This window comes from Solenopsis invicta, chromosome 8 (genome assembly GCF_016802725.1).
Source record: "Solenopsis invicta isolate M01_SB chromosome 8, UNIL_Sinv_3.0, whole genome shotgun sequence".
In the NCBI taxonomy this organism is placed as follows: Eukaryota; Metazoa; Arthropoda; class Insecta; order Hymenoptera; family Formicidae; genus Solenopsis; species Solenopsis invicta.
In genome coordinates this window covers 1,500,043-1,525,054 of record NC_052671.1, presented here as the reverse complement: position 1 = coordinate 1,525,054, position 25,012 = coordinate 1,500,043, and the positions used below count along the sequence as shown (strand labels likewise).

General features: G+C 38.4%; 1 protein-coding gene across 2 annotated transcripts in view; it reads left to right on the top strand.

Moving 5' to 3' along the window:
* The window catches only part of LOC105192848 (homeotic protein ultrabithorax), a 108,420-nt gene extending 92,897 nt beyond the window's left edge, over positions 1-15,523 (top strand). The window contains exon 3 of one of the 2 annotated variants that reach the window (XM_011157107.3): positions 15,313-15,523. The gene's annotated coding sequence lies outside the window, so the exon portion shown is untranslated. Of the gene's footprint in view, positions 1-2,875; positions 4,631-15,312 lie in introns of those variants that run through there. The other variant, XM_011157106.3, reaches the window with a different exon arrangement.
* Positions 15,524-25,012: the final 9,489 nt, after the last annotated feature.

Below are 25,012 nucleotides of genomic sequence, written 5' to 3'. Positions count from 1 at the left end.
TTTGGTACTAATGAATCTTTAAGGGCGCGGCGCGAATACTGTTCAAAATATCCATGCATTTTGATTAGTTAGAGTATTGATGAACGAGCGTCGTTCGTTTCGAAAAGTCCACCTTCGGTCCGGAAGGTGAGATTCCAGTAATTCGGTCATGGAATGGATGGGCGACGACGAGAGAGCGAGAGGAACGATGAAGTGGGCCGGGTGAGGGGATAGGGCAGGGACGGGAGGGCGTTTCACGGCACCCTGCATGGGGTAGCTTGCAACCTCACGCGACACTAGAGCCATCTATATCCCGGGAGATTTATGAGTTCCTGGTGCAGCGGCTGCTCGTAGCAACTACACGCTACACAATATCGGTATAGTGCGATGGTAGTGCTGCCCCCTGTCGCGGGACGAGCTCACTGTTGCTCCACGGGGGTTTCGCGTACTCGCGTTCGCTCAACGCCGTCCTGGCAAAAAACTCTGACTCGATCTCAATCCAAGCCCCTCTGCGAGGTATCCACCGGCCCGTCAGCCACAGCCTCGACGATGTATGCATCCATAGGTGTACCTGTTCTGCCCTTGAGAAATCGCATATTTTGTACCACTATGGTTTCTATACACGGCGCGCGAATTAATATATCTTTTTGGGAGCTGCCTGCCTGACAAGCGTAAAATGGATAGAAATTTACTATCTTTTTTTTTTATAATATTTTATTTATCACAATTATTGAGCAATTTTTTCTCGAATAATTAAATTTACTAATAGAAGATGTAATAATAAATAAAAGGTATACCGTACTATTTAGATAATGTCTATTATCTGGATCATAATGTACTAGCAATCTTGTTTAAAAAAGTTTCAAATTCATACATGTTGTTATAACTACATATATTAAAATATATTTTTTATATAACAGTAACTTTGTGAATAAATTTTATAAAATATATTCTTTAAAAGGACTATAATTACGACATTTGTCACTTCATATGTAAATGCTCATATTTATTCGTTCCATCCTGAACAGATGAGAGTTGCGTCGAAGAATAGCACAGACAATTTCTACATATAATTAAAAGTTAACACAAGTAAGCACAAAGAGGCGGGGTATCAGCCTTGATTTCCATTCACGATCGGCCAAGCGTAGAGAATGGCAAGCCGAGATTTTCGAACAGCCCCCCAGACACAGCCGTCCATTCGCACTCCGCGTGATATTCTACAGGGGTAACCAATGAGTATGGCGCGGAGTGGGGGTTTACCCCTAGTGCTATGCGAGTACGGGACGATGACGACGATATGAGTACTGGTATCTACCTATCTACCTATGCTTCTACACTCCATCCCACTTCACCCCATCCCCTTGATGCGGCCGGTTTACGAGCAACCTGTGGTAACGAGAGCGATAGATAATAACTGCTCCGTGCTCAATTCCACTCCCTTCCTGTACCCCTTTTCACCCCTTCTATCTTTCTCTTTTTCAGACACGCATTCGCACAAAATATACGCGCGTGCGCGTTTTCATATACATAGAGCCAGCTGCAATCTTTTTACCTTTTGCGGTTCATTTCTCGAATGTTTCCTGCATTCTGATTAAATAGATCGCCTTGATATCGCGGAAGAAAAGAACCGGTTAAGATTTATTCGGACGGAAAAAATAGAATTAAATTCGTTTCTGTGATATATGCTTCTATGTTGATGTGATCAACTGATCGCGACTTGTGTTCACGACTTTCACAAAATTATAATTTCGACATTATTTTTACTTCTCGATATAGAGAAAGTGCCTTGGCGAATTATACAGAACGCACAACGACGTTGTTTTGCAGCAGAGCCATATCGAGAATCGTGTTTCTGGTTTTTGCGAGTTTTAAGTATGAGAATTTATGGCGGCTTAAAAACTCTAGTTTCTCCTTCGGAAATCCTGATAAATGCGCGCAGGAAGGACGTTTAGGTATGTACGCCAGACTCAGTTTCAGGGCGTCGCGTACTTCTGGAAAGGCGAAGTAATTCTAGGCCGAACAGCAAACGGCGGCTCAAACAAGATACAAGCGCGTGTAAACAATTTCCAAGTAACAAGGGTCGTAACGAGTTTGAAGAGAATTCTAGAGAACTGTTTATTGTCCAAAGTCATAGATATTTTATTAATCTTGTAATAATAAAAAATGAAATTTAGTTAGAAAGTGTTTGTCGTACTTGTTTAATAATAATACGTGTGTCACGAAGATAACTTTTGTAATACGCATTTGAAAAGTATCTGCTTATTAAAATTTGTGTTTTATATTTACATCTTGTGCAATAAAGTAAAATATTATTAAATGATATACGTGTAATTATTTTAATTTTTATTTATTATTGCCTTAATTTTTTCTCATCTAATACATTATTGATTGTATAAATATAAAAAAAAAACAGAATTAGTGGTGTAAAGTTCTGTTATCTCTCATTTCCTATGCAGCCTAGACTAACCCTTTCGCTCTTAACGTGAAGTATTGATATCCCGAGATACTAACACTACCAAAACTCAGACTCAACGTGCATGTGACCGGACAAGGCACCATGTGCATTCATTCTATTACAAAAGAAGCTGAACCAGCATTCGCGACCCGACCCATCGCGTCCCTAGCACGTTGTATATATAAATGTCCTTGTAAGTCGAACTCTCAAGCACAGTTGGCCTAACATGACGGTCTCTAAAAAGAAATAAAGGTCCTTTGCAACTTGGAAATTTTTTAATTTTATGTCGCGTGTAATAACATATGTAATGTAGTTTCTTCTGTACTTTGTTATTGCAAAATTCTATTTACTGCACATTATTAAAAATTTTATGTATCGTAAATGTATATGATAACACATGTGAAATAAGCTAACTCTCCGTCGTTTCTGTTTATGCTTCAGGTGAGTGGCAGGCTGCACCCGCTGTCTCTGCAATGCCAAATAGATGGTCGATGTGCGTATCTGTCGATCGTCAATTTATCGGTTGCGGCGAATCGGATGCTGCACCCGGTGAGTGACGAACCTTCCCCCACCATGGCTACCTCCCGTAGCTCACTTTGACCGATATGCTCCCAGACCAATCAGTATCCAAGTACACAGTATCATCCATATAAGCCTAGCTCTGTTGTAGTCGTTCCCCTTTCTGGTCTCTCTACCTGTAGTTTCTGCTTTGGTGCAGTAGCATGTAGATAGGGGGTTGAATTATCGAGGGTGGCCAATCAGCCAACGTCCGCGGATCCGGGGCGTCGTTTGCAAAAAAAATCGACCGAAAAGAGAGTCACATTCTCCCGATGTGCATTGCGATAGGTTGTATCCAACTTAGAAACTCAAATACGTAATAAAAAGGCTACAACTATATATAGGGTTAAAATATAAGACGTAAAAAAGGCATCTAACTTTCTCGACGGGCGAAATTGAGTCGATGTTAATGATTAGTTCGTGACGAGTTTAGCGAAGGCACGACTCTTTTTCGTAATTTAATGTACAAAACAGCTATTTGCACGGTTTTCCTCATCTTTCTTTGTTTAATATTTTTTCTCTCGAAAATGCGCACTCGATATAACCTCACAAGAATGGGAGAAAGAAAGAGTGAGAGAGAAAAAGATAGAAAAAGTAAAATAGGATGATTTTGTCTGTTGATGTTACGTTTTTGTTATTTTTTTTATTATCTGCAAAGCAATAAGAGAGTGCGTTTATATTGTTACCACTTTCGTTTTGCTAATGGTAATTTTTGCTCATCTGTTATAAAAAGACTATTTTATTTCATTTCGTTATTGATTAGAATTATTATTTGAAATCTTATACCAGTTGCAAGTGAGATTAATGACGGAAACGTACTTCTTTTGATTGGTACAAAAAAAAATATATATATCGATATTCGATAATTTTGTTAATATTGTATAGAAACGTTTATGATGTGCGTCTGCTTAAGTACCTGCTAAAGCGGTCAAGAGTGCGCGGTCTCGAGATAGAATCTTTTTCAAATTAAATTTGGAAAGGATATTCTATGGAGAGAGAAAGAGAGAGCGAGAGAGAGAGAGAGAGAGAGAGAGAGAGAAAGAGAAAACGTTTTTTTTTTATCAACATCGACCTGAGAGAAGCAAGACAAAAAGATAGATTACAAATGCGAATATTGTAATGTATGTATTCTATCTAGTACCTAGACGCCTGCTCTAAAGAGATCTGTGGCGCTATACAGTTACTCTATTCTAGTTAATGAATGTATACGAATAGTTGCTAAGAAGATGCGCGAGTAATACGTAAACGCAGTATTTCTAAGAGGTATGTAATGTTGATAGTTTATTTATTTTGTGGATCTCTCGGAACAAATACTTCACTGCTCTGCTGTGCTATACATTATCAATTAGGTACATAGTCCTGTTAGGGGTAGGCGTTACCTATGTATAGTGGTAGTTATTTGTGTAAATGTTCCGCGTGGGAAATTCTTCTTTTTTTGTAATATATTAGTTTACTAATTGTCTACAAATCTGAATCCTGATTATATGTAATCCGACAGCGACCAGGGCCGCACTAGCCGCCTGTGAGCACTAAGATTATACTTCGGCGTTTTTCGGGACGGTTGCCGTTTTTAACGCTATTGTAATATTACATTGATTATACGATTGCTAAAAAAAAATAAATGCGATGTAAACTTAATTACACGTCTTACGCTTCATTGCCTGCGGCCCTGGCCGTAGCAGTTTCGTCTCATACCAGATCCGTGATCCTTGATCCCGTCATTTGTCACCTTCCACGAATCAAATTTTAAGAATTACACGTAAAATGATTAAATCATGTCGCGATCTTTACAACAAAATCATTTTTTAACTGATAGTAAGATATATAGTCCGTTAATTCCGCTATGTATTTTAAACGAAAATATATCTTTTACGCGAGCGACATTTTCCGCTGCGTTAACAATTCCTTAACGATATCACGATGTAGAGAGACGTGCGGTGCTTGCTTTACGACACTTAAAGCACTCGTTAGGTGGTGTCATCGCGGTACAGGATGGAACCGCCTTAACGGGCGCCGCGTTGATCCGGAGTTGAGCTTTCCACGGACAGCCATAAGTCTCGCGACGCTCCGGGATATTAATATGTTATTGCGGAAAGTCTCCCTCATGAAAGTCGACAAGGACTGCAAAAATATGTCTCGCGCGTCTCGGCGTCTCCAGGGGTGGCACACACGTTCAGCATAGCATGGTGGATGTCGCTATCGTTCGCTATTCCTATATACGTGCGCTAACACGCACGAACATACACAATCGCATGTCCACATGTACAGACGGAAGCTCTCGTTACTACCGTACACGTAGCGGGGAGCGGTTGGAGGCAGAATTCAGCAGACGCCATTTGTATTAATGAAGCTCCCGACAATGGTGCACGCCCGATGAATTATGTACCTACGTTCGAACCGAACGAAGGTACATAACCGATCTAGGCGTAAGTTTGCTATTGGCCTCACGCAACACTTCCTATTCTCTGATCCTTAGTTATAACTTCGTGATCCTTGGTTCCTTAATCTAAAGATGAAACCGATCCTGCCATTCTTCGAAAATCACGTTTTGAAGATTCACACGTGCTTTCGTATCGAACGTTATTATCTTCAATCCGAGAAATAAAGTGATATTTCTTGAAAATTATTATGATTTTATTATTTAATAAAAATATATATCAAATTATACATTTTATCTGAGAGATAAATAAAAATAGAATTTATGTTTAATCTGATTTTGTACGTAATTTTTTTAATTATTAGCTTCACAATTGTATTGCATGTTTAATCAATAATTTATATATTGCGTATTTCGACTTTGTGTTATTATTATGTAGTTGAATGTATCATTTTTAGTCATGCTATATAAAATGGACCGTGTTCTTAGACATTTATCGTTAACATTGTCTAACATTAATTAAAAGCCGTATTTTTGGATCGGAAAGAAACATAATTTTGATCAAAACCGGGGGCATTAGCTGCGTAGCTGCAATCTATTACGTGAAAAGACGTAGCGAGGCATCCATCTCGCCATGGCGCGGATAAAACGACCGCTTTACTTTGGATTACAGGGGGAACAATTTACAGCAGGCACAAGAGCACCTGTTCGTTCTTGAGGAGATGGAAAGGTAGGGACGCGCACAACGCGAGGGGTAGTCTTTTAAGGGTGTGGGAATAGCGTGCTTTGCAGACGTTGCGGTAATTGAATCCCAGTAAGTCCCTCTATATAGGTGTATCCACTTAAATGTATAACACTATTCTCCTCCTTCCGCGCCATCTTTCTTTCGCTTCTTTAATCTTTCCACCTCTCTTCTATCTCGTGCAATGATTTTTCCTGTGGCCGAATATAAGAAATTTTATTCACAAGTTTCTTAATTCGGCGAGACGGCGTTTGAGCGATTTGGATTTCGTGTTTTCAGTTAAAATTTGTGTTTTGCTCCTTAGCCTTTCCTTAATCTTTATTCCTATAAATATCTTACAATACATTGTTTATTTGTTATCGAATACACGCGAAACATTTTACAATATATTACTTTTTCGTAATATTTTAGAAGATGAGCTTGCGCGTGTGCCACTTGTTAAAAATTCTTATCTTTTTATTTCACAAGAAGGAATCAGCAATAGGTTTTGCTGTGTGAAAACTCATTCTGCCATACTCCTCGAGGAGTCTACTATCCCGGCAACGAAATCCTGATGTACGAGCTTCACGTTTCAGCAGCTCCTTGGCTCGGGCCGACTGATATGAATGTGTTAGGTGTAGATGAGCCTAGCGTGCTCCGCCCTCATATAATTACTTCACGCTTCTCTCTCCGTAACCTGGTGCCCTCAGATACCTCCTCCCTTCTCTCCTCTTCCTCTTCCTAGTCTTCCTTCTCCTCTCCTCCTCCTCCTTCTCTCCCCCTCTCTCTCTCTCTCGTCAGTGATGTTCAAGCGGTGTTTCTATATCGTTGTGCTCTTGCAGGGTGGTTTGCTCGTAGTTGCATGCACCGCTCGCAAATACCATCGTATCCTGTGCGCTTCGTATAACAAGGGGGTTGGAGGAGAATTCAGTCGGGTTTCAGGGGGTGTTGTGCAAAGGGGAGGTTATTAGGCAACGCAGCACCTCATCCCTCATCCACGTAACCGCGCCGCAGCGTGTATTATGTAACAACACGGAAACGAACTGTGAGGTGGTTGGTTGGCCGAAAGAGAGATGGAGAATGGTCGAGTAGGATAGAGGAGGAGAAATGCAAAAGCCTCGCTGATGTTGCTCTTGCTGCTGCAAATATTACACGTATTTGTAACGATGCGCTCGTAACTCTCGGTTAGTATCTGTTATTTTCACGAGTGCTGAATCATTTTCGATTTGAGCACAAATTATACCTCGATGCGTTTCAGGAATACTCGTTAAGACTCGTTTACATTAGCCAAGCACTCTATACTTTGTATTAAGCTTCGCTAGTTTCTTGTCAGATTACTAACAAGTACATTCAGTATTTTCTCTTTCTCTCTCTTACATATTTTTTTTTTTTTTTGTTTGAAACATCAATACTTAAATAAAACTAGACATGTAGGTGTATATCTTAATTTATTATACTATAATTGAAAGATGTATATTAATATAATAAAATTTTCGTTATATTTCGTATTTACATTTATGCGCACTACACATTGCACATACCTAAGGCAATCTGATACTTATTCGGATAAATTCAGGGAACAAATCCTACTAATATATGAATCTAGAACTTTAATAATAGCTGCTAAGTTTGGAACACATACATCTCGCGGCATTATCAGAAATCTTAATTTACAATTGAGTTCTGGCGGTTTAACGGACATTTTGCGGCCAATATAATGTCTAATAATTCTAATAATTCGCCGGTTTAGAGATGAATGGTGGGAGGGAAGGGTGGCGGCGCGCATAGGGTGAGAACGTTCCCTGGAGCCGTGCCCGGGAAGGTAGAGAGAAGTGAAACCGAGATGAAACGAACGGAGTAGGAAGGGGGACACAGAGAGAAGGAGGTATAGAAGTGAGGGAGAGGCGAAGAAGGAACAGGTCGACCAAGGGTATGGGTACGGGCCGAGGAAATGGAGGGAAGGCCAATTAGAGGGCGGGAAGATTTATCTGCGGGCGACGGGTGTGCGGATAGTAAGGGGTAGGTTGGTCTCTTCTGCCTAGTGCACTTGTATTATTTCTTGGTTGGACAACCCCGTTCAAGATAACGGCAACGTCCACCTGCTATTGGCTGTTCCTGATCCTTTATGAATTAGTTGTTAATTTAATTTCCCGTTGTCATTTGCATTACATCGAATAGCCTACCAATTTTATATGCGTATTCTAATACGATTGTATTTAATTCATATAATTATCAAAGTAGTAAATTATATTTGTTAATGTTTATATATATATATATATATTTATTGTATATAAATATATATATATTTATTGTATATAAATATTTAATTCTTTATTTTGAGTTTTATTTATCTCTGCTTTCAGTTCTTATGGTGAACAGAATTCATAAATAAACATTTTTCTTTAGATATTAAATTATCGTGAAAGTCTGTCACAAAAGCATTTGATACAAACTATGAACAAAGTAAAATTTCCTGGTAATGCTTCAACGTACAAATCTCAAATTATTTTAATAAGGATCTCTGACGTCTTAAGTGTCTAGATGATGGGATCAAAGCATTTTCTCTCGTGATGTCAGTTTCTTTCAGTATTTACATGGGAAACACCTCCCAGACGAAAATATATGAGGGACAATTTTATCTTGGTGGGTGTTACTTTTGGAAGCGACACATCTCGATGTTTTTATAGATTCACGCACGAAATTAGAAGAGCAAACTCTGTATGGAAAAGAATCAAATTAAGAGATAAAAACTTTTAATGTCATATTTTTAAATCTGCATATTATATTATATAAAATAAATGTTATACAAAAATATTACATAAAATTATATATTAGAGAAACATATTAAACAGTTTATATAAAATAAAACATGAATATGTTTAAAAGTGATTAATGATAAAATGTTGATAATTGACAATAAGAAATGAAGCTTTGAATTACCTTATATATTTTAACAAAATTATCTTTATTTAATAGTTATTTTAAATGCATTATATAATACCAAAATTTTTATTCCAAATTTCTATTATATTAAAGTGTCTTGTTAGTCGTTCAGAAATTTATTTAGAAATTTATTGTACCATTAAATCAAATACGAAGCTACTTTTTTTAAGCATAATATTATATACATATACATTCATAAAGTATATGTGTATTTTAGCAGGGTTGAGTAAGTTAATACATTTCTTTTACTAATTTAAGTTAAAGTTAATGGTTTGTAAAATTAATTTAGTTACGTTAAAAATTACATAAACAAAAAATTAATTAGTTAAAAGTTACGTTAAGAGTAAATTAACTTGAGTTAAATTAGAAATTAATTTTAAAAAACATTTATATTAAATTACAAAATTGTAAATTTTTAAAGTTAAATTACTCCAAACAATTATAATATGGATCAACCAACTTTATATTTTATTTGTAAATTAAGTTTGTATAATATAACAAAAAAATCTTATTTCTTATATGAGAATGTATTTTTTACTTACAATTTTTTCCTATAGGTAGATAAATTTTTAACTTAGGAAAAAAGTTAATGATTTAACGTGTTTTAAAAATAAATAGTTAAAGTTAAAAATTAAATCACTAAAAATTAAGTAAGTTAAGTTAGAAGTTATTGACTTTTAACTTTATTAATTACCTTTTAACTTTTTAACTAGTTACTATCCAACCCTGCTTTTAGGCAACATGATTTGTAACTTCACGATTACTTACGACGGTAGAAGGACCTTCGAATTGAAAGATTTCAGTTATACCTATAATCTTTCTCATAAGATTTTCCATTACGAGAAACCTTGAAGAGAAGTTTGCAGGGAATGCACATTTTACTTCTCAAAATTAGGTGTGACTTAACGGGACCGACCGAAAATGTTTGCGGAAACGTAACAATGACACCGATGGGATCGTCACGCATTTAAAATTTTTTCTTAGTAAAAAAACGGGACTGCATTGACCGTTAAAGCTAGAGGGCAATAGACCGTACTGTCAAGGTTGTTCCATTTTTAACGTGGCTTTGAAATCAGCGGTGGATCTCGTAAATCTAGGACTACGTCGGAGATAACTTTGTGTCGGCTTGTTTTACGTGCCACAAATATTTTTTTTTCTTTACGAGAAAGAAGGAAGTCTGCTACACTGTTCTGTTCAGACAATTTAATTTCAACAATAAAGTTGATTGACTATATGTATCAGATTGTTTAAAATGCATCTTTTCAGAAAGAATTTTTAATAAGATTGAAAATATTCTCGACATAATCTTAATGCAACCTTATTTAATGTAATGAAATATTAACGTCATGTAATGAGATTGATAATAATTTTTATTCTCGTCGAATTAAATAAGATTAGCTGAAAGTGTTCTTTTTCGCTTCAAATTCAATGTTTAGGGCAGGAAATAATGCTTGTGAATATCATTATTATTAAATTAATTATTAATTTAATATCGTGATATCCAATTCTTGTTTAACTTATAACTGGGTCCAAAATCAAAAATTTGTTCGACGTGTAATTATGTAGATGAACTTGAAAAGTATATACGAGCAGGCTTATATAGTAACTAATTAAAAAGTTAAACAAAAACTTAAAAAGTTAATAACTTTTAACTTAATTTAGTTAATTTTAAATGCATTAATTTTTAACTTTAACTAGTTATTTTTAAACATTAACTTATTAACTTTTTTCTACGTTAACTTTTTTTATTTGTATAAAACATTAATACCATCCTCAGCACATGTAGAACGAATATTTAGTGCAGGTGGTTTACTATTGGTACGAATATTGATTGATGACTTACGAGGAAAATTAACTGATCATTGTGAAATAATACTCTTATTACAATTTAATAATTACTTTAATAATGATAAATTTTTTTAATAGGATTATATTTTATCGATATATAGTATCATATATAAGGTTATATTTTACATTATATACGTAAAATAATATTTTTAATAATTTAGTCATAAAATTGTAAAAGAATACAAAATATATGATTGTATAAAAAACAATATTTCTTTTTTATTTCACATAAACTTAAATTATAAATAAAACAAAAAAAATTATTTGATAATTTATACTATAATTGTTTTGCTATTCAAAATAATGCAATTTTAAAAAATTACGATTATTTTATATAAATAATGATTTTCAAAATTAACTTTTATTTTAACTAAAGTTAATTTAATCTTAACGCAACTGTAACTGAGTTAATTTTTTATTTATATAACTTTTAACGTAATTAAAAATTAATTTTAAGTGCCATCAACTTTAACTTAATTTACTTAAACAAATTTATTAATTTACCCAACTCTGTATATGAGTACATAAAATTACATAAGAAATATCAATACGACGATTCAGATGCGACCGAATAAAGCTTATCATTAATTAATTGTGTTTTCACATATCAATCTATATTCTTCTACTATTAAATAAAATTGACTTATTGTCTTAAGATAAAAGTAATACATGTAAATTTCAAATTATAAATTATATAAATTTTAGCTTATATATTTTTATACTATGAACAAAAATTTATTTGTTTATAATACACGATAGTTAACTATGTAGTTCGGGACACCACCGATAAGAGATTATGCAGACAATCATTCTCTCTCTCTCTCTCTCTCTCTCTCTCTCTCTCTCTCTCGTAAGAAAAATTCTACACGGTATATTATAATTAACATTCCACATCCGTGAAAATTTTTTTACCTATGCATAAAATAAATCATCTAATTATAAATATATAGAAAAATGAGATACATTTTACAGAAATGTATATTCAGTCTTCACAGCCAAATGATTTTACAAACGTTTCTGAATATTTAAACTTTCGAAAACAGATTATAAAATGGCACATTAACACAAAACGGGATATGAAGCATTATTGTACTAGTTTAAAATCGATATGAGAGTGTAAGAATAAAAGTAGATAGTCTTCATTCAACCTCCGGGTTGAACACAGAGAAGTAACTGCAATTGTGAAACAAAAGGCACGATAATTGTATTCACTCCCTGGGGAGTGAGAAAGGGTGTGCGAGAAAGAGGGACGAGAGACATAGCGGGAGTTCATATTAAAGCGCGAAGAAACGTCACGTTAATTTGTAATCGCTTTTGCGGTTGGCTGATAGCCGCGTCTCTATTGAGTGGTCTGGAGTCACGGCAAAAGGGCCGGTCTTCTACCAGAATGCTTTATAGGGGAGACACCATGATGGTTATGCAGATCAACGTAGGGTAGTGGCGGTGGCTGACAGCGGTATAATAACTTGCCCCCAACATGGCATCGCATTTTGAAATAACGTTGAAATAAACCATAACCCTTTCCTCCCTTCCCTTGTGTCTCGTGTATAAAATTTCATTCGTGCAACTGCTGCGCCGACCGTGACGAAAAGCGCGACTATTCTCCAAATTAGAAAATCGCGCGTAACAATATGGAGTTTCGCACGAGTTTAAAATGTCCACGGTATAACGAATTTTATTCATCCGGGAAACAAATGACACTGGGGGCTGGAGAGATGGCAATTTTTTCAATTCTTATCGCAGAAGCCTAAGAAGTAAGAAGTTTCAATCTGCGAATAGATGGCAGTTTGCCAAAAGAGAAAGGAGAAATGTTCGTTTGGTGAGTTTGGAGTTAGATTTCCGTGTCTGCTGAAGGAAAGTGGAGTGGGAGAGATAGAAAGTCAACTGGCAACAGCGTGCACGTGATGTATCGCAGCATCGAGCATTCGAGCATTGGCCAGAGAAGAAAAAGATCGAGAAGCGAAAGAAGTTAAAGTAGAGGACGGTGAACCGGGTCCGGGCGACGAGGGCGGGGGGGAGGGGGAGGATAGTCGAGTCGATCCTGAGGGGTTGGAAGAGGGAGGCAGCTACTTGGGCCACCGACTAGGAAGGAGTAAAATAAGGGGTTGCTCGGCGCCGCCGCCCCATGCTTGGCTTGCAAACCGACTTCCGTCCTCCGCGCGCGAGTATTCAGACGCCGGCGGCGGCGCGGCGTTTTTACCAGAACGAAGCTTGGACGAAAAAAGAAGCGGAATGTATAGAGCGCGCCTCCCGCGCTCTAGCGTCGGGTTTTGGGCTTGGCTAGAGCCAGCCAGCTATCACGGCCTCGTTCTGTATACGCTCGTACGCGACGGGACGGAGTCTATAATATATCTCCCGCCTTATCTGCCGCACGCTGTTTACTGCCCGATAGACTTCGCAGATAGGAGGACCCTGTATCACCGCCCCGCGAGAGAGTCGAGTCACTTACTTTTATATATGTTGTTACTTACGTCAGTGAGAGAGGGGTGGGGGAGAGGGGGGCATGCGGGAGGGAATCCGTGAGACAAGTTGGAAAATACTGATGGCTAGGGTGAGATACGGGCGACGACCGTCGCCGTCGCGGCTACACGCGAGCCGCGGCCTTTTCGTGGAAGTCGCTCGTTCGTCATGAAAAATGATTTAGCCGATCTTTCGTGTATTCCGGCATAGAACTCTTTGAAGACATCTATGTATTCATCCGTCGACTCTGGCGACGCTCTCTACAGGATTCACAGATTGTTTATTAATCTTTTTCATAATCCGATGCACAAATAATCTGATGTCCGTATTTTCATGGAAATTATCTCCGACGACAAAATGTCGTATGCGTCGGAAATAATATTGAATAGCGCAGCTTTTATTTTTCATTGTAGTCTTTCTTAATATGTTTAAACAGTGATTTGTTTTTTTTATCTGAATGAATAAATATATCATTTATTTTAATACTCATTATTTACAAGTTCCACTAGACCGTATTTCTCGAATTTATTGAGAATTTAATACCGGATTGAATTTTGGTTAGCGGTACTTAATCACTGTTTTAGCCACCAAAGTTCCGCCGTTAATCTCCAGCCTTTCGACTGATACGATTCAGCGTTTTCTCGTCGCGCGCGATGTAATGAGACGTACGGGATTGTATACTGCGTCTGAAACTATCGCAAATAGAGAGAGAGAGAGAGAGAGAGAGAGAGAGAGAGAGAGAAAGAGAGAGAGAGACGAAGCTTCGAACATCGTGTATATTCGCGAAGAAGGTATCAAAGATACACAGCGAGAGGACAAGCGTTTGTCCTCGCACCGGAACTTTCTTCGTTCCGGCTGCTGATTGACGAGCCAAGTTTTCTCGTCCCTTGAATTTGGGTCGGGATACACCACCTCTTCTTTCTTTCTCTTTCGTTGCCATCTCTCGCTTGGTTTTCATCCTACTTCCGCTCTCCACCCTCTTCTTCTACGTTGTGGCATTCGAAGCGAGCTCTGACACGGGGCTCTTGGTAATTTCGTGGCAAGTTTTTCCTGCTCGACGTATCGTTCGGTACCTCATGAAAGTTTGATGACGAAAGCAGAAGTTAAGAAACTACGTCGTACCGTTCGGAGGTGTACCAGTGCCACGTTTCCACGCAACGAAGTGACTCGACTTTGTAACAAGTCCTTTGCGTCGGCGAATAACTTATTTGTGCAGTAAGAAACGGCAATCTTTTTGTCACGGCATAAATCGTCGGTAGAACGTTTCGCGGATATAAAATAAGAATGTAGTTAAGAATGATTACTAGCGACGATATTTTACATAAAAATATGTATACAGAATTAAAAAGTTTCATGATGAATCTCTCAAAGTCACACCACGTTTTGCGACGTGAATTTAAATCGAAATTCAAAAGCCATCTTCGCGACAGACAACCGCCATATTATTTGGCTCAGGGAGAAAGACAGGCGTTAGGGTGAGAAGGGAGAATCGTTCCGTTTCTCCCCGTTCTCACCGGAAGAGCCACTCGGAGCAGCTGTTATCCCCGCTGTCGATCGCACTTTGTTAAACCAACGGGGGGAGCCCGAAGCAAGTTTTCCCTATCTCTCAAAACATTCCCACCTTTTTTAACTGTCGATTTTTCGGAGGATAACCTCAGTATTACTCGAGCATGCGGTCAAGTCTTTAGTGCATCGTGATTTCATTTCTTGCACCCTATGCGCGCGTTTAGTTTTTATCTTTTGCAACCTTCAGCTCTTTAGGAGTTGAATTTTGTGTGCCCATATCTCTTCTCTTTCGTTCTTATAGGGTGGTGTTCTATCAAGTAATAGTACGTTTCTGTTGAATATATCCAATGTAGATGAGTAGCACTGATTTGGATTCAATGCGATGAGTAAATAGAGAAACGAAACTTGCAGTGTACAGATAACGCAGGGAATTCTCTTTGAGCTAACTGCTCTCCGTATTTACAGAATGGCGCCAAGGAATTCTGGACTCTCCATCATTAATGAATCATCACCCATTGGCAGTACCAGAGAGAGAGAGAGAGAGAGAGAGAGAGCTTCTGGAGTTAAATAAAATACAATTCGATTAAATAATGGTCGTCGTAGATTGTAAAATTAATATATTTGTATATTGGCGAGAATTATATATAGTAAGTATATTTTTCTTCTCAAGCACCAGTGCATCAGTGTCGTACGAAAAGAAAATTAAATTAAAATAAAAATGTGTCTCGCATTATTATAAGTTAATAAATTATTATAAATCAATAATATATTAAAGATAAATGATTTCTTGTTTATGCAACAGTATCAAGTTTTATTTTATCGAATGACATTGTCACTTAACTACTAGACGTAGAATCTTCTATAACTTTTCTCGCATCTTCGTTTATTAACGCTATTACGTCTTGACTAGATAAAGAATGGATTGCGAATAACTGAAATATGATAATAAATGTGAAATATCATGAGGACCGCAGAAAGTGCCCGGGTAGCTTGCGATCCCTCATCGTACAAAGCCTTCGATAAGGCCGCTATTGGAATCTCGATAGAGCAGGTGGAACGAGGGAGCCGGCAGGGGAGGTGGAGTTGAGCTGGAGATCGGATTTGAACCGTCTCGAGGGAGAAGGGCGAATAGGGACCCTCAGGATATGAGAGGAGTGGAGAAGAAGGAAGATTTTGACGGTGTTTGTGCACGTTTCGGCTCGTGTGTGCGCTTGTACGCGCGTTTCTGCGTAGGTGTCTTGGTTCTTCGGAGATAAAATGTAGATGGATGAGCCATAGATTTATACCAATCCCCGTAATATCGTATCTACCCAGAGCAGAAGAGAGGGGATAGCACGCGGACGAAGGGTGAAGAGTAGTTAGAGGGGTCTGTCAACGCTGCGCCATGATGCATTGCGATCAGCTGCTGATAGCACACCAAAGATTTATTAAAGAGCTATTTACGGTCTGTTTCTGCCGCGAATGGTCAACAAGAAGGAAAAGAACTGCGCATACATGTAGCTCATTTTCATATAATTCCCCGTCCCAAGTCTATCACTGTGAAATGCAAATTATAACAACATCAAAATTTATCTAATTTTTCTCTAATTCAACAACATTTAGATGGATATTAAGCTATTTGTTAAATCGCTAGATATATTTATATTATTATATCGCGATGGAAAAATATACCATCGCGAAACGTAATACCCAGAGCATCGTAAACGATCCAGTATCCTTTCGCTTCACGTATTGCGGAAAGAGTTAGGGAGTCATTGAAAAAGAGAGGTTTTGTCAGAATACAGGATATACCGGCGAGGATTCGGTCGGAATTGTGATGAGGTGGTAGAGGGGTAAAGGACGGAGGAGGGAGGAAGTTAGGGTAGGGATGGAAGCAGATATATATCCACGGCAATGCGTTACGGGTTCAGCTAAATCCGCCATGATGAATGTGTTGGCGGGAATAAATCCGCAATGCACACCCCCACCACCTTCATCCTCCGTTGTACCACCTCCCCCTGCCGCCGCCACCTCTCACGACCCCCTCGTACCCCCTTACGCCATCTTTCCCGCCCCTTAACGACTCGTTCTCATACACTCTCCAATTGCATCTCTCTCTCTCTCGCGTGATTTTAACTTTAACTCTTCTTTGTCTACTTCCCTCTCGTTTCTTTGCTATTCTGAATGCATCCTCACATTGCTGCAAGTATAACTGAGCTCATGTTACCCCCTACTGCGATTTTATGACAAAGTTGCGCGAGAAGAGACCTTTTTTTACACAACGCTTATCACTTTTTCACGCAAATATTTAATTTCAACAATTAATATTATATACAATAGCGAAATGCATAAATTAATTGCAACATGAGTGAGATGAGTTAGATACTTTCAAAGTTATTTGCTTTGCTTTAAATGTTAAAATTTTTATAACTTATTATGATCTAATTTATAACTCATTAAAGTTTTCTTCAATTAAAAATAATGTGCATAATATATTCAATTGTTAGAATGTTACGACACATCTTTATTTTTCAACAATAAAAACATTTTATATATTACAAAAAGAAATATATAAAATATATAATATTATTTAATAATTGGTCTGATAATAATTTATGACACAATTACTATCTAACATCTTTTTGTTTTTAAATTTTTATTTTTATGTATCAAAGATTTTTTTGTAAAAGATCTTGAGCCCCGGCTTACTACACAATCAGTGTACATACTGCTATATATCGTATATTGTGGCGCCCATGATGAAGCTGTATAGCATGGGTGGATGTAGCGCATGCGTGTCAACGCACGTGACCACGCACACACGGAGAGAACGCGCTTGATCACGCTCTTTGCGCGCGAAAAAGAGAAGGAGAGAAAGAGAGAACGCCGTCGTTTTATTTATATATGTCTGTACGGGGCAGGTAGACATTTATTAGGATTTATCGATCGTATTATTTCACGCCCCGGCATGCCTTTTTGTGTACTCGCTTTTAGTATAAGATGCAATAAGTGCGACATGATAGAAGAAATGTAAATCAGAGCAGCAATGTGTTGAACAAGCATAAGACGGTAGCTGAATATTGAAGATACCGATGGTGCAAAATATAAATCTCAAATAATAATTGAAATATTGCAGGATTAAAGAAGAAAGAAATACTTTTTACAAATACAAAATAAGAGTTATCACTTGGAAGTTTAATGAACATCTTACTTCGAGCATTTATATTATCGCATTTAACTATCTACCTACTGATATATCGCACCTCTAATACAGCAAAAATTTATTTTTACTTAATGTTTTTTGATATTACAGATCTTTTATTGATGTATTACTCTGTATATATTGAAAGATATTAACAAAACATTTTTGCTAAATTAGTAAATAATGCAATATGGAGGATATTTTTGACGAAACGATTGAATCGTATAATACACGCGGCAAGTAGGCTTATTTAAAGCTAGTTCAGAGAAAACAGCAGGAGATGGTCCAGAAGGAGAAGGAGAAGGTGAAGAGAATGAGGGGAAAGCCGGAGACGCAAGCTCAGACACACCGGTCGGGTTATTTATTGTAACGAGGACTTATGGCGACAGATTTAGGAATTAGGGTATCGCAGCAGGCCCGGCCCCTAGCAAGGGTTTCCATGGAGAAGCCGTGCGATACAAACACGTAGGTGTATTCCATAGCATACAAATACGACGTCCTAGGGCATCCTACCCGTGAGCACGTATGGACCCACGTGATAGCGCAATAATCCACGAGGATTATCCTCCGTGTTCAAGCGAGCAGGCGGCGAGTGAGGGACTATTTGGCCACCGAACTGGCCGAATATTCGTAACGTCGCGCCGGCGGATACTGGCCGGAAAATCTGGCCGGAAGCATTCACGATATTCTGTCTGCACAAATATCCTTTTTCTAACTCGTATGAAACAGTGACCATTTTCCATCAAAATATATGAATATCCCGCCCGAGAAACCAAAAACTCGACGCCATGCCAACGGACCTTGTTAATCCCGTTGGGATTTAACCTTCAGAGAAAGTTTAATACAAAGTTTTAAATCAGATAACTGTGAAATATATTGCCTGCGAGAATCGTAAATCAACACTTGTCTCGTCGGAAAGTTAAACCGATACAATTTTGTAACTACGAGCGACGAAAGCGGAGACTGTGTAGGAGTGCGCTTCCATTATCCTTATTATGACGCGGCAACTACGAAAATAATCCTTGACTTAGCATCACCTATAGTTACTTAGCATCTCAAGTTATTCGTAAATTATTACTTTTGATACGTGCTTACTGTGACCAAAATCGAATAACTGATTTGTAGTGGCGCAAATAACGTACGGCCGAACGATGTGATCCATACGAAATTAAAGCGCGACATTGCTCGGAACGTATGACTCATCCATTACAGTGAAGAAACTGCGATATGATGATGGCGGTGGTACAGAATAGGGGCCACGAGAGAGGAGAAGAAGAAGGCGAAAAGCACAAGCGAAACAGAACCGCGAGAGTCTTAGGCCGAGAGCTGCATGCACGATGAGTAGAGAGGATAAATAACTGACTGCAATAAGCCCGCGTGAAATTATGAATCCCTGTCAGCCCTGGTCTCCCGTCTCCTACGTCGTGTATCACGGGACCAACCCTCTCGCTTATTATTTTTTCGGGGAAAGATGGCGCGTGGGCGATGGCTTAAACGGGGATGGGGAAGATTACGGTGCGCGTCACGTGCACGAAGTGCCATCAAATAATGAGTTCCGGGGAATGCGGTAGATTTTAAATCGTGTGAAAAAGTTTAATGAAAATGGAGATAATTACCTACGTACATGTATACAGGCACGTGTTAACGTCACCGTTCTAACGTGAGATAATCGAAAGCGGGCGGCGTACGGTGTGCTCTCTCAATATTTCAATTCAATTATCAAGGAAATTCATATCGTACCTACATCTTGGATATATGATACTGACGAAATGTATATACCTACACGCGGAAGCACAAAAAGCATAGAAATACGTATCGCGCCGATACGGAGTTTTACACACGTACGAGCGTGCCCGGGTCATGGGACGTGGATGCTAGAGTATAAAGCTGATTTATACAAGTCTCGCAGGATCAACAACCCGGGAACTGTTTAGCCGATGCATCTCATATTTATTTATTGGTGGCTGGAGTGGTCGTAGTCGCGGGATTCTGGCGAGTGCACCCGGGTGAGGGCAACGCCTACCGACGACGCCGGCAGTCGGTGTACATTTCCTTTTGCTCCTTTTTCAAGGCTCTGCGATTCCAAGCGGCAGCCTGAATCGAGATAGGAACCGCGGAACCGGCGGGAACAGTTGCGAGACGAGACGGGGCGGAGGGAACAGGGAGAATAGGAGTAAGGGCGGAAGTGACGCCGGCGCCTCGACGGAGCCGAAGCAGGGCGCCGGTGCGCTCCGATGCCTTCTATCGCGCTTTCCTCTTTCTGGCAGCACTATGTCTCCGTTACGTCATCTCTTCGATTCGCTTCTCTCTCACCCCTCTCCGTTGACCCTCCGTATAGCGGAGAGACTATTCTCAAATTCGACGAGAACGGATGTATTAAATGTGAAAACGATGAGAAATTCGATTGTCGCGAAATACGAAATCTTCTTCGTATGACATTTTTTTTTTTCTATAACTTTTCTCCACTGGTATAAAATTGAAGATATAATTTTGAAGCTGATTTGAATGTCGAGAATAACTCTACTTAATTTATGAAACATCTTTTGTGGAGAGTTTTGAAAAAAAGTGACGCGAAAAGACGTAAAAATGACAGTCACCTGAATGTTTTTCTCGCGACGAATAATAAATTGTCATCGGCGCCACGATACATCAAGCTATAGCACACTAAAGTGTTCGTGATCGTGATTTCCTGGCTCGATACGTGTTTATGAACGCGTGCTCGCATGAAGGCGCCTTCTTATTATGTACGGCCGGCCACCGTCTGCGATTTCAATTACCACGTGTCACGGCGATGCGAGGTGTCGAAGAGAGATAACGTAACGATTCAACGCTTCTTGCAAAACTGTAAATTATCACTTCGGAAAGACACATTACATTTATCTCACGTACATAATATTTTATGAGTCTTTGGACGAAGCAATAATTGAATCGGATCCTGCAGCTATTTCGTTGCGCATCTTATGACCGTTAAGAGAGATTCCCTTTACAATTCGCTCACCAAGTTGGAATGCCATTCCTGCACGTGACATATCTACCCATGTCGGCGCGTATGGCAGTCACGAACTCTTGGCAGCCGCGCAGTTAGAAGTCGCGTCGCGCAAAGATGCCCACTGTATCGATACGGGAATCGTCCATGTACGTACACCAAGAGTCCGCATCAGTCCACACGCATCTCTCTGCTTCTTCACCTTCCACTACGTGTCGTTTGTACCGTTTGACACATGGAAGATTAACTACAGACACGTAGTCTCATCTGTCTATCTCACAGCGTGTAATCACGTGTACGCGACTAAGTGCATCGCAAGAGTAATCAGCGTCGGCAACCGACTCAGCTTTGATTAATTGAATCAGCCCTAAGAGACGTGGGCATACTTGTTAGCACGCACGCGTATTTATCCATGCACGAGGAAACAAAAGGTGTACCACAGGTGTCTCCCCTATTTCTCTTCCCATTCATTAATATCTCGTTATTAATCGCTAATGGAGCGCAGTTGATAATATTTATTAACAAATGGATAGAGATACAATTCACGTAATTTGTTCGAGTCAATGTAACCAGATTATACTTTTATTAATATAATGAGATAATAAATAATGCTTAAAACGCATACAAATATAACTCATTAAGCTTCAGCGGGAGCGGGCGCCAATTAATAGTCAGTGATTATATTCACTATTTTATGAGGCGCGGTTTGACGCTCGTATTTTGGAAAATTTAAGTAATACAATGAATAACATCAAATTTGAAATAGCACGAGTTCAATTATCTATTGTTTGGGATCTTAAGCCATTTTTTGATTTATTAGAAATAAAAAACGAGCCATCAATAGCGGTAACATTAACGTTATAACGAACATTTGTTAGCCGAATCGTTTGTTTGTCTCCCAATCACATTACATGGTTGGCCCGGTTCGCTGGTAATTAACAGGTAATTATTTATAATGGAACAATGGAATTTAAATTAATAGTTTAGTTTCATTAATAACTGCGCGTAATTTCAGCCCCGTGTGTGTCAGTGCTAAATAAAATATATGAACCGGTGAGCCCGACGCCGCATTACGGTCTGGTAATGTGCGTGCTGCATCACAAAACAGCGCCTCCACCGCCTCCGACCACCTCCAGCCATCTCCACGCGAGCCCGTCGCGGCATCCACCCCCGACGCACACGCCCCGCTAGAATATAACCACTCTACGTCACGTCTGTTATAAACGCGTAAACACGTGCTGGTGCCCCTGGAACCCTTTGTCCACTATCAAGTAAATAATGGCGCATTAAGCTTTTTCATTCGTATTCGGGTATACATGTGTCGGGGATGCAACGCACGCGTACCGAGCTTGCATATGCATATGCGCGTGTGCGTGTGCGTGTGCGTGTGCGTGTGCGTGTGCGTGTGCGAAAGATCGTTGTGTTTACGCGACCGTCGTGTGAATTGTGCGACGCGCACGCCAGCAGGTTGTTCAAGTCCGCATCGTCGCACAGCCGAGACTAAAATCTGATAGATTATCGTCGAAAGATTAACGGATTGTTACGCAACGTTTTATTATTTTAAAGGTTATGATAGTTATATTTTAATCAAAATGTACCAAAGTAACGATGAAAGGTGCGTTTTATCTACCGATACTATTGTACCGATGTAATTTGAATTTAGTTAACTTGCACCGTGTCTGGTTAAGAATATAGATTGCTTGCGCGTGGCTGAATCTTATATAAGGCACTAATGCATTATCCTGACTATGCCGAAAGAGGCTCGCCTGGGTACGGTGCATGCAAGCTCGCGGACCGGAATGGAGTCGTAGGATAGCAATTTCGACCGAGCAGTAATAAAGCACGTCTGCGCGCCGAAATCCTGATGAATGGGCGCGCTTAGGCTTGAAATGGAGAAGCGACGAGCCCTCGCACTTATTCATTCTGCTGTACTCTCCTCTCTTGTACCCCTCACTCCTACCTCTGTCTCTTTTTCGCTTCTCTGTTACACACATATATATATATTCCACTTATATTTAAACCCATTATTTTTTTCCGTTTTTTATGACCTAGCTTTGCGCGTTTCAAACTGTGCTTAGTTATAATTTATATTCATTTATCATCGCAAAATTCTTCATATTCATTATGAAATTGATTATTTTTATAAATTAGATTATTATTCTTCTGTCTGTTACTTTATTTAGTTCAGCACAATATTACAATTTTTTAAATGTAACCCAAGTAATTTACAAAAAATTTCTTTTGTTTTATATAATCTGCGCCATGTGTTTTCGGCAGGTAAAACCCTAAAAACAATTGAGATTTATATACATACAGATACGTGGTGAAGTAGAAAGATTGTCAAGGGAGGTGAACGGTATTGGACGCTGTGAAGCTCAATAAATCTGTTCATCCCGAATTGAGAATGTAAAATATATGCAGTTCGTGTCTATGAGGACGCGCGCGAAAATTTATCAGTACCATGCTTTCGATGGGCAGATACTGGTCCTAATTTATTCGTCCATTTCGCGGTCTTGAGCTCGATAGCATTCACGCTTAATCCTGATTATTGAACTGAAATAATGTTAATCAACTATCTTGTTTACACATGCATATATGTTATACAATATATTATATATATTATATTAATATATATATATATATATATATATATATATATATATATATATATATATACTGAGAAAAAAATTCCTAAATTTTAATAAATGTTTATTCAAATAGTACTAATAAAGTATTTACTTACGATACATAAATATTTACTTTATAAGAAAAACTTAAATCAGTGCTTCATGTACTAAAATAATATATACATTTAGTAAGTATTTTATTTAGTATACGAATAAATATTTATTAAAATTTAATAATTTTTTCCTCAGTGTACATCTAACTGTATACTGTTCAATTTCTTCCATGTTAAACAATATATTGATAATACTATATCGTATACATTCGTGTTGTTATCCATTAACTTTGATGCATATGCACTATATATACACGTTTTACAAAAAGTATAAGTGGACTTGGAAAGTCGATAAAGATTTCGCAATATATCCTTAATATGATATTAAATCACGAATTCTAATTTTGTAAGGGTATAATGATTTTATAATATAATCTTGTTGACAATAACTATTAACAAAAGATTAAGGTCAGGGTGTGAGAAGAATTTGGTAATATCATTAATTGTATTCGAGATTTTCACATATAAGACCCATTAAGATACACTCTGCAGCAAGTTCACCTGGAGGTTACAGGCGGCAGCTAGTACCTATAGCGGCAACTTCTGGGCCTCTAAATCAGCCTCTGTGTCGTGATTCATGGAGGGCAACCTCTTGCCCCTTTCTCCGCTCACCCCTCTTGAGCACCCCTGCCCCTTTACCCCTTCTGTGTTTCCTCCTTACTCCATCCGCTTTCCTCGCCCTCTTACGACTCCTTCGGCAGTGACCTCTCGGACGACCCTTTTACCACCATGTTTCTACCTTCCACAGCTTCTACCAATCGTCCACGATCTTTAACTTATATGTCCGTACAGTTTTTCATCTGTATTTTTTATATTTTTGTTTATTTCTACATTTTAATTGAGTTTCAGCCTAAAATTTAAATCCTATGACAATTTCATAAAACAAAACGAATAGAGAAAAATATTAAATATTACATAATTATTGATATTAAAAAACTAATTTGCTGTGTAACTTTAAATTTTAAAACTTTATACGATTTTTATTAATATTATACTCGTAAGTGGTTGGTATTCGTCTATGATTCTATGACAATTTAAATTAGACATGATAATACACTACAAAATTAACGCTTGAAAATGCAGACGCGAGATATTAGAAGTACAGCAGGTGGTGCACCTTCATAAAATATGCCATTCCGTGAAATCCCACGAGATATCTGTAGAAGAAGGCTATTTTCGAGCTCATTGAATAGACAGCCATGATTCTATGACCACAGAGCGTGCCAACTCCATTGTAGCGCTCTTCACCATTTTAGTC